We start from the raw sequence: 9,489 nt of genomic DNA on the forward strand, positions 1-9,489 counted from the left end.
TAAGCACTGGGAGATTGTCTTCGATTTATCCTGTCTTCATCTTTATCTTGTTATGTATACAGTTTGCATGTTGTCTTCCCTGTTAGACTGTGAGCTTCTTGAGGCAGAGACTGTTTTTTTGTTTTAATCTTTCTTTGTATCCCCATCATCAGCACAATATCTGGTACATAGTAGGTGCTTAATAAATGCTTGTTGACTTGACTTGATTAAGTAAAACAAACCAATAGATTGTGTATATTTATAGTTTCCCACTTCTCAACCAAGAAGAGGGAGACATGCTTCCCTGTTAAAAACGGTCACTGTATGGATGAGAATTCTCATGTCTTCCCATGCTATTTTCCTTGTATTATTTTGGTCATCACATGGATTGTTCTCCTGGCCTGCATATTTTGTTCTGCTTCAGTTTCCTGAAATCTTTTCAAGTTTTTCTGAATCCTTAATATTTGTCATTTCTTATGGTTTAATAATATTTCTTTATATTAGTATATCACAATTTGTTTGTTGTAGTTGATTGGCAACCACTTTCCATCTAGTTCTTTGACACCAACTTTTTCACTGATTCCTAACCTTGGCTCTTGGCAGTGAGATGTTGGATAAGTCACTTCATCTCTTTGAGTCACAGGACCACAGATTTAGAGTTGGAAGGGATCTTAGAGGCCATCTAGTCCCCTCCCCAACTCATTTTATGGATGAAGAAACTATGACTCAGAGAGATTAAAAGATTTGCCCTAGGTCACTCAGATAGCAAGTGACAGAGTGGTATTTAAACTCAACTCCACTGACTCTAAATTTAACATGCATTCCATTGTATTATGTAGGATAATAACTCTTGTACTGTATGCCTCACAGGGCAGCTATAACTTTTAAAGCACTATATCGGTATGAGTTATTATTGTGTCTAAAATTCATTTTAATTTATAATAGCAAAAGTAATTACTTCCATCTGTATGACACTTTGTGGTTATAGACATTATGTCATTCGATCCTCACAATAGCCCTATAGGGTGGTTAGGGCAAGGCTTCTCAGTCTCATTTAACAGATGAGGGAATTGAGACTTTAGAGGTAGCATAAAGTCAAGAACACTTGTTTGGGATTTAGTAGTGTGGCCCTATTCTGCTCCCAACTTCTGGCTCCGAAAGTGAGGGATCATGACCCTTGGTCTTAGAGGCTGAGATCTCAATCCCTTCTCCAGGATGAGAATGGCAGTGCTGTAGACTGTTCTGCTTGGTCTTGGCATGTTCCTGTTCAACAGAAGGATATCTACCCAGTTACTTGTTTGTGGGTCGACTTTAGGACTTTACATGGGAAAGATGACAAGCTGGTTTTTCCTTAAAATTACTATTACTACTCAATCTAGTACTCTTTTGACATCTTTCTGGAAGTAGTTGTTTGGGAAGATGGGCTATACTGCTTCCTCCTGCTCTACCATCTTGGCTAGCCTCCATCTCTTTATCTTGTCTCCAATTTCCTCTCCCGAGAGCTCTGAATTTCTTTCTTCATTGCCTCATTAATGATCCTTTTCTCCTTGGTTCTCTGATACTACCTCCTCGGAGCACGTGATTCTCTGTAGTGGCCACATGGATGTGCTGGCTTCTCTCCAGTTCCACAAGCAGCCTGATGTCTTTGTGTATGTCATCCTCTTTGTTATGCTTCTGTACCTCCACATGTGTTTGACTCCTCCTTTCATTGATGTGATCCTGAGGCAAGTGGGAAGTACAAAGCCAGTGCTAACCTTACATAGAACTGGAGTAGGTTGCTACTCTTGTGGTGTGATTCTTTTCCTTTTCTTTTCTTTTTCACCCAGGTTGGCAGTGCAGTGGCCTCTCATAGTTCTGATGCCCATTACTAGCCACATGGAAGCTTTGATCTGTTTTATTTCTGACCTGGGCCAGTTTATTCCTCCTTAGGCAGCCTGACAGCCCTTTGCTCCTGGGTGCTTATCATATTAATGCTGGATTTTGTGTGGACACCTGATCTGCTTTAGCTCTGTTGTAGCTCCGAACTCCCAAGTTCAGGTGATCACCAGCCTCAGCTTCCCCAGTCATGGGGATTACAGACTTACGCCACCCTATCTGGCTTGTATGAGTTCATCGTGTAGGTAGCATACTTTGATCTGCTCTGTGATGTCAGAAATATCTTTCATGGGATACAAAACCTTTGATTAAATAGTTAAAAATCAGGCTGAAAGTTCAAACAGCTTATAAGTATTAAAATGTCAGAGCTGTGAGGTACTTTGGAACATAGAAAGTCAGAGCTGAAAGGCACCTCAGAGACAATCTTGTTCAAACCTCTCGTTTTACATACGAGTTGAAGTTCAGAGAGGGGGAATAAAGTCACACATTGAGTTATTGTATAACAGACTTTAAGCTCCATGAGAGCTAGGGCCACTTCTCTGAATTTTTTACATTGCCTCCTAAAGTTTCTTGAAAATAAATGATCAATAAATGTTTATGGAATTGAAGTGATAGAACACAATGACTTATATCTACTTTTGGGCACACTTGATTTGCAACAGACATTTTCTTTATAATAGAGTTTGATAGGTGAGAGCCAGAGAGAAGTGTGGGGATAGTGGGTACCTAAAGTAGTAGAGAATGGGGATCCCATATAATTCAACTCAACAAGCATTTATTAAGCATCAGTTACATACTATGTCCTGTGCTAGGCACTGGAGATATAGTGGTAAAAGCTGTCACAGAGATTAACCTCAAAGGACTTATGTTCTACTAGGGGTGATATGATGTATATATAGACAAGTATATCAGATAGTGGATTGCAATGAAGACAAAGAAGAGATCCAGACAAACTTCTTTAGAAAATTTTGAGGAGAGAGAAAACATTGCAGTGAGGGAAGGCTTCATCAAGAAGGTAATACCTGACATTGGCCTTGAAGAAAGTAAAATACTTAAATGGGAGAGATAATGAATCACATTTCACAATTTAAGATTTTCAAAGTGTTTTCCTTTTGATTAAATTTTTTTTTTGGTTTTTGTTGGTTTTTTTTTAGGCAATGAGGTTAAGTGACTTGCCCAGGGTCACACAGCTAGTAAGTGTTATGTGTCTGAGGCCGAATTTGAACTCAGGTCACCCTGAGTCCAGGGCCAGTGCTCTATCCGCTGTGCCACCTAGCTGCCCCCCTCAAAGTGTTTTCCTCACCACAATCCTTGATACCTTTTCCTAGACTATTACAACAGTCTTTTTATTGGTCTTCCTATCTCTCATCTCTCACCTCTTCAGTCTGTCATTTACATGGATATCAAAACAATCTTACCAATGTACAGGTCTAACCCCAACACTCGCCTACTCAATGGCTCTCCGCTGATTTTATGATTAAAAAAATCAACTTTTTATCCAGAAACCTAAGGATATACAAATATGTAGTACAAATGTTTTTGCCCCCATTTTACAGTTGAGGAAACTGAGTCTGAGAGAAGTTAACTCAAGATCACACATCTAGAAAGTATCTGTGGAAGGGTCCAAACATAGGTCATCAGGCCTAGCTCTCATTCCACCATATCAAATTGCAGCTAATGAGCTTCTTATTCACTTTTCTCTAATCTCATCTTTCCTTCTTCTCCCTTTATGTAGTCTTATAAGCCATTTCTAATGCCTAGGAAGTACTTCCTTCTTACTTAATTAGGGAAGCAGTATGGTTAACTGGGTGGTTCAATGGATAGTGTACTGGCCTGGAGTCAGGAAGATCTGTGTTCAAACCTGGCCTCACACACTTGCTAGCTATGTGACTCTGGGCAAGTCATTGAACCCCTATTTGTCAGTTCTTCATCTGTAAAATAAGGACATACTGAAGGACAGGGAAATGGTAAACTACTCTAGTATCTTTGTCAAGAAAACCTCATGGACAAAAGTCCATGAGGTCACATAGAGTTGGACATGACTGAATGACTGAACAACAAACAAGATACAATGGGAGTGGTGAGATACACATGTAGAGAAAATGAGTGGCCAATGATTACCTTCTAATTCTGGGGCCCAGTCATCTTTTTCTCCCTCCATGGAGTCCTCTTGAATTTCACCATAAATGTATCTTCTGGGCTTCATAGATCTGTGCCTTTATGGAATCCATAGCTGGTATTTTTTCTCTCATGAGAGCTCATTATCCATGACATTACTGCCATCCTTGGTGACTGTCTTTCCATCTCCATTCATAGGTGCTTCTTCTGTTGTTAGCCATTACTGCTTTGTTGGACTCTGCTACCAATTCTGGTTGCCAGATGAGACTCCTCTGATGGATCTCCCAAACTTACCATTTGCTTAGGCACTTCCATCTCAGGAGAATCATTCACTAAGACCAGGAAAGAATAAACACTCATCTGTGATTAAAACTGGTTTCCCCAAATTCCATGTTTTGGATCACAGTCAGGTAATGAATAGTCATACACGTTCTATCTAAAGCACCAGGAAATGCAAATATGAACATGCTCTAACGACTTGGCCTTCTCTGGCCAGTCTCTCCATTATGTATGTACTATTAGAACTTCAAATTTTCTCTCTGCATGTAGGGTGACTTGGAAAGCTTAATCACTCATTATATGCCAAGAACTATACTTGCTAAGTGCTGGAATAAATGAAAGGCAAAAACATTTCTTTCTCTAAAGGAGCTAACATTCTAATGGAAAAGACAAATATAAACAACTATGTCCATATGATATATATGTATATAGATAGATACATATGCATGCATTCATACATATGTGTACATGCATGCATATAGTAACCTGGAGATAGTGTCAGAGGCAAGGCACTAACATTAAAGAGGACCAGGAAAGTCTTCTTACAGAAGGTAGAATTTTAGTTGAGACTTTGAGGAAGATAAGGAAGCTAGAAGATAAGAGTGAGGAGGGAGAATTCCAGGCTAGGGGGACAGCTAGTGAAAAGACAGTCAGGATGTGGAGTTCTCTGGTGAAATGAAATTAGCCTTGGATGTGGCATTAGATCTGGGTTCAGGTTGTACCTCTTCCACATACTGGACACATAAACTAAGATCATATCACCCCTCTAAAACTGTTTCTTCAAATAGAAAAGTGACAGTAATGCTGCCTAACTATCTCCCTCATGGGACTGTTGTGAGTTTCAAGTGAGATGATTGAGATAAAATGCTTTGTAAATCATAACACTCTATATAAATGTTAGTTTGTTTTTCTAATCCCCAGCTCTGCCACCTGCTCACTGTTTGATCTTGAAAAATGTGCTTCACCTTTCAGAACTTCCATTTCCTCACTTGTAGCATGAAGAGCTTGGATTGAATAAGCTTTAAAGCCTCTTCCTCCACAAAAACAAATTCTTTAACTGTAATGCATTGAACTTTAACAGTGGACTCTCTCTCTCTCTCTCTTTCCCTCTCCCCGCTTTCTGTCTCTCCCCCTTATCTCTCTTCCTCTCCTTCTCTCCTTTTTTCCCTACTTCCCTCCCAGTGAAGGGCCTCTGCAGAGCTCAACCCCAAGGTATCTTCCTGAACTACAGCAGAAATGGCTAATGCTTGACCATGGCAGATAAAGCACATGTACTGACATAGATGAAGTCTATGGTTTTATATCTTTTTGTTTTGCTTTGGACATTACCATGAAGAAGTGTAGTTTAGTGGGAATAATAGCCTAAATCTCTACCTTCAACTTCCCCTATGCTATTTAGGCTAATTTTGCCATAGAAGGTATTGAAATAATCCTCAAGACTTAGCTGGACTTGAAACTCAGGCTACTGCCATCACTTCCTGGACACCTAGGTACAAAATAACAAGAAGTAGTTCCAGGTACTTTCTGCCACTTGGTGGGAGGATAATGATGGGTCACTTAGGGAAGGGAGCTTTGTTCAGCTGAATAAACTTGGAATGTTCTCAGTTCATATCTTTGTTGAATATTCTTCTCATGCCATGGCAAAGTAATTCTCCTTTTGGTAACTGTTTAATCACATATGAGTTTCTCCTTTCATTCCAATATCACACATTAACTTCCAGGGGATTGGCCTGAGTCACGATCAGTACAGAATATGGAGGTGGTATGTTGCAGACTATTCAGTAAAGAGGAATAAATAGAAAATAAGTTTGGAAAGCAAATCACAAATGTGGTGCAGTGATGAACTATAGTAGTGATATTGCATTTATCTATTGACAGGCTGTAGCTTCCTTTCTGATAAAAAGCAGAGTAGTTGGTTAACCTTGATTACCATATTGATAATTTCACTCTTCAAAAGTGGGGGAAGTTATGAGGAGAATATTCATTTGGATCTGACTAACAAGGAGGGACTGGTTGTTGAAGCACAAACAATGAGAATTTTGGGAGAAGTGATTACTCCATTTTAGAATGCAAGTTAGAATATTATGGGAACTCTGGGACTCCTCTTACATTCTAGATTTTGAAGAGAGTGCTTAAATCGATTCAGAGGAAAAATAGATAGAATTTCTGGCCCAAGGTTCTAAAGGGCAGTCAGCCCAAGGGCAATGGAAAGTTCTGAGAAATGAAATTCTGACCCTGCTAACAGGAACAATTTTAGGGAAGGAAAAAGAGGGGGAGCTATCTAAAGACTCTTACGGGGAGACCTAAGAAACTCATCACCCAATGTAGATTTTTAAAATATGTATACAGAAACTGGAAGCAAGGGCAGGTAAAGGAAAATGGTGACATCATCATTTAAGAAAAGTATCAGGGCTGCTAAAGCTCTGGATGAGTGGAGGCCGATGATGAAAAAAAGACTTTCCTTCTAATTATACTGGAGGCTACAGGAAAGTCTTCCAAAGGGATTCTAACCCAAAAGGTTAGAAATGCTACTCCAAGTGGATGGAATGAAAACATATGGTGGTGAAAAAGCAGAATGAAGACTTCTATTTTGCCTCTTTTGAAGAAAAAGATCTTCAGTAACAAGTATAGAGTCAGTGGTTTGTAGGGAACTGAAACCTCAAATAAATAACAAGATAGGAGAGGACCTTGCTTGCCCTTAACGTATTCAGGTCACCAGGCCTAGATGAGGTACACCTGAAAGAACTAGCTAAATTGTTAATTAACTGATGAAGGTGATACTTGAAAAATCACGGAGGCGTCGCCACCTGCTGCAATGCGCTGCTGACTCTTCCCGCGGTCCGCGGATTGACACTACGGACACAGTAAAAGGGACGTGAGTCTCCCTGGCATTTCTACAGCCTCCCGGACCCATGGCTTTCACATTCCGGGGCGTCAGACTTCCAGCCGCCTTCCCACTGCCTTACTCACACTTTGCTTTCCCATATTCCTCCCAAGACAAACCGTAGGTTCTAGATCCACTGTCCGCGCCGGCGGCCAGCCAGCAGATTCAGGAGCCTGTTGGCTTAGGCCACCACACTGGGCCAGAGTTTGTCCCCCCACCTGTCCTCCCTGGACGCCTGTGGCGCTGGGACAAGGAGGAAAACCGACAGACATTCTGAGCTGCTCCTGCAGCCCTACAGCCATGGGCTAGATAAAGCACCTGCGGAAATCCTGGACGTGCAAGAGATGGCCCGTCAAATGGAAGATGCCCAGAATGTGGAAGACTAACATTGGGTCGTCACAAAGTCGTCCGGAAATGTCCTAGTTCAGTGACCAAAAACAACTCCTTGGATCTCCCCTGTCAGAAGGATGGGATGCTGGGAGTAGTGGGTTAATCATAATGAAACATTTTGCTTTGTTTCTGGAAGACTCTCTCTCCTGCACCACTCCTTCAAATATAAAGTGATTGTAGCCAAGGTCCGGGGAGGAATTTGTCCTTTGAAATGCTTAAATGCTTGCCTGTGTGTAGGGTCTTGAGATTATCTAAATCTGGGAATGTGACCAAATCTTTTTGAGAAAAGTTGGATAAAGTCGGTTTAAATCTTCTAAGTAGAAGTAGAAAAGCTGTTAAAGTGATATTATTGCCTTCCTTGGTAGAAGGTGAAGCTTTGCATCTGGCCAGAGATTTTGGTTATGTCTGTGAAAGTGAGTTTCCATTTGAAGTAGCAGCTGACTATTTAATCAGACCATATTTAGGAAGGACTGAAATCAGTACCAGAAAGAACATGCTGCTTGCTACTAAACAAATCTGTAGGGAATTCACAGACCTTCTCATTTGTGATCAGGCTCCCCCTAGAGATGCCAGACCCAGCCCAGTTCTGGATGCTGTCCTCCAGGGCCACCTGACTCGGTTCAGTTTGATAATGCATGGTTTCGGGAGTGCAGCCATATGTGCAGCCATGACATCTTTCCAAAACCACCTAAATGAGGTATTAAAAATAATAAAACATGACCTACATGGACACAGGCTGCTGAAGCTCTGAGGAGACTAACAAAGCTATTGAGAAAATGGATAAGCACCAGAAATAGAAAGGGTCAGGATGGGGAGAATACAGCCTGGAGAAAGTTCAAAAGGACCCAGACTATCCTTCTTAATATGGCCTGTGGGTTCATCATCTTGTCTAGGGGATAATGTAGAAAAATTTGATACTTTATTAAACATCACCTCATTCAGGATCTACACACCTGTTCTGGAGTCTTGAGTTTCTCTAAAGCTGCAATATCTCCAGACTTTATGGACAAGTTATCAGAAGACTAGAAGCTTGGGTCCTTCTTGGGTGCTTCTTCCTTAAATCTTCTATCCCCTTCCCCCAGCTCTAAAATGGTGCTAAAATGTTTTCTGAAACTCTAAACTTTCCAAAGCTAATAGCCAAGAGTGTGGAGTATTTTAGAAACTATTAATTAAAAATTGTTTCTTTTGAAGTCAAAATTTCATGTGTTTTCCATGCCAACAATATTTTGCAGTATTAGACTATGCTGTTGAGATCTTTTGCCATTCAGCATTTATTTATAAGTTTGTCCAGTTTCCTAGATAGAAAATTTCAAAGGGAATGGGGTAAGTTAAATATGTCTTTTTAGTGTTATGCATAACAAGCACATATGTTATATAGGGTATTTAAAATGTTTTGACTTTTGGAGAAGAAATTCCAATTCTCAATTCTTGCCACTGAAGTTATTTAGTCAAAGCTTTCTGTTCACAAGGCAATAATTGCAACATCTTCCTGATGACTTATTCCTTGCAAAAATGAGTGAAGCTTCAGTGCAAGTGACAGATTTTGAATAACCACTTGTTCCCAGTATAATTCTGTTTTGTGCATATGTGTGTATAATAAAAGTATTCTCATTAGAAATAAAAAAGAGAAATCATTACATAAGGAGACAGAAGAGAATTAAGAGTCCCAAATTTTAGAAGAGGGAGGAGGAAAAGGATCTTTTTTTTCCAGGAAAAAAATCTAGAATGTATTGTTAATGAGATAGTTATTAACATTTGCCTTTAACAAATTCAGGTTGCCAGGCTTGGATGGGCTGTATCTGAAAGAACTGGCTAAATCCATATGATCTAAATCCAAATCAATCCAAATTGATGTGAATGATCTTTGAAAAATCATGGAGAAAGGGGGGAGGTGCCTTAGGACAGAAGAGAGTTAGAAGTCCTAAGTTTTAGAAGAGGGAGTAGGAAAAGCATATTATTTCCAG

At 40.1% G+C, this 9,489-nt stretch overlaps 1 pseudogene; it reads left to right on the top strand.

Moving 5' to 3' along the window:
* Window positions 1-1,578: 1,578 nt before the first annotated feature.
* On the top strand, window positions 1,579-8,322 carry LOC110199705 (transcription factor AP-2 gamma pseudogene; annotated as a pseudogene).
* The last annotated feature ends 1,167 nt before the right edge of the window (window positions 8,323-9,489 follow it).

The sequence above is a fragment of the Phascolarctos cinereus genome, unplaced genomic scaffold (assembly GCF_003287225.1).
Source record: "Phascolarctos cinereus isolate Bilbo 61053 unplaced genomic scaffold, phaCin_HiC Scaffold_2;HRSCAF=192, whole genome shotgun sequence".
Lineage (NCBI taxonomy): Eukaryota > Metazoa > Chordata > Mammalia > Diprotodontia > Phascolarctidae > Phascolarctos > Phascolarctos cinereus.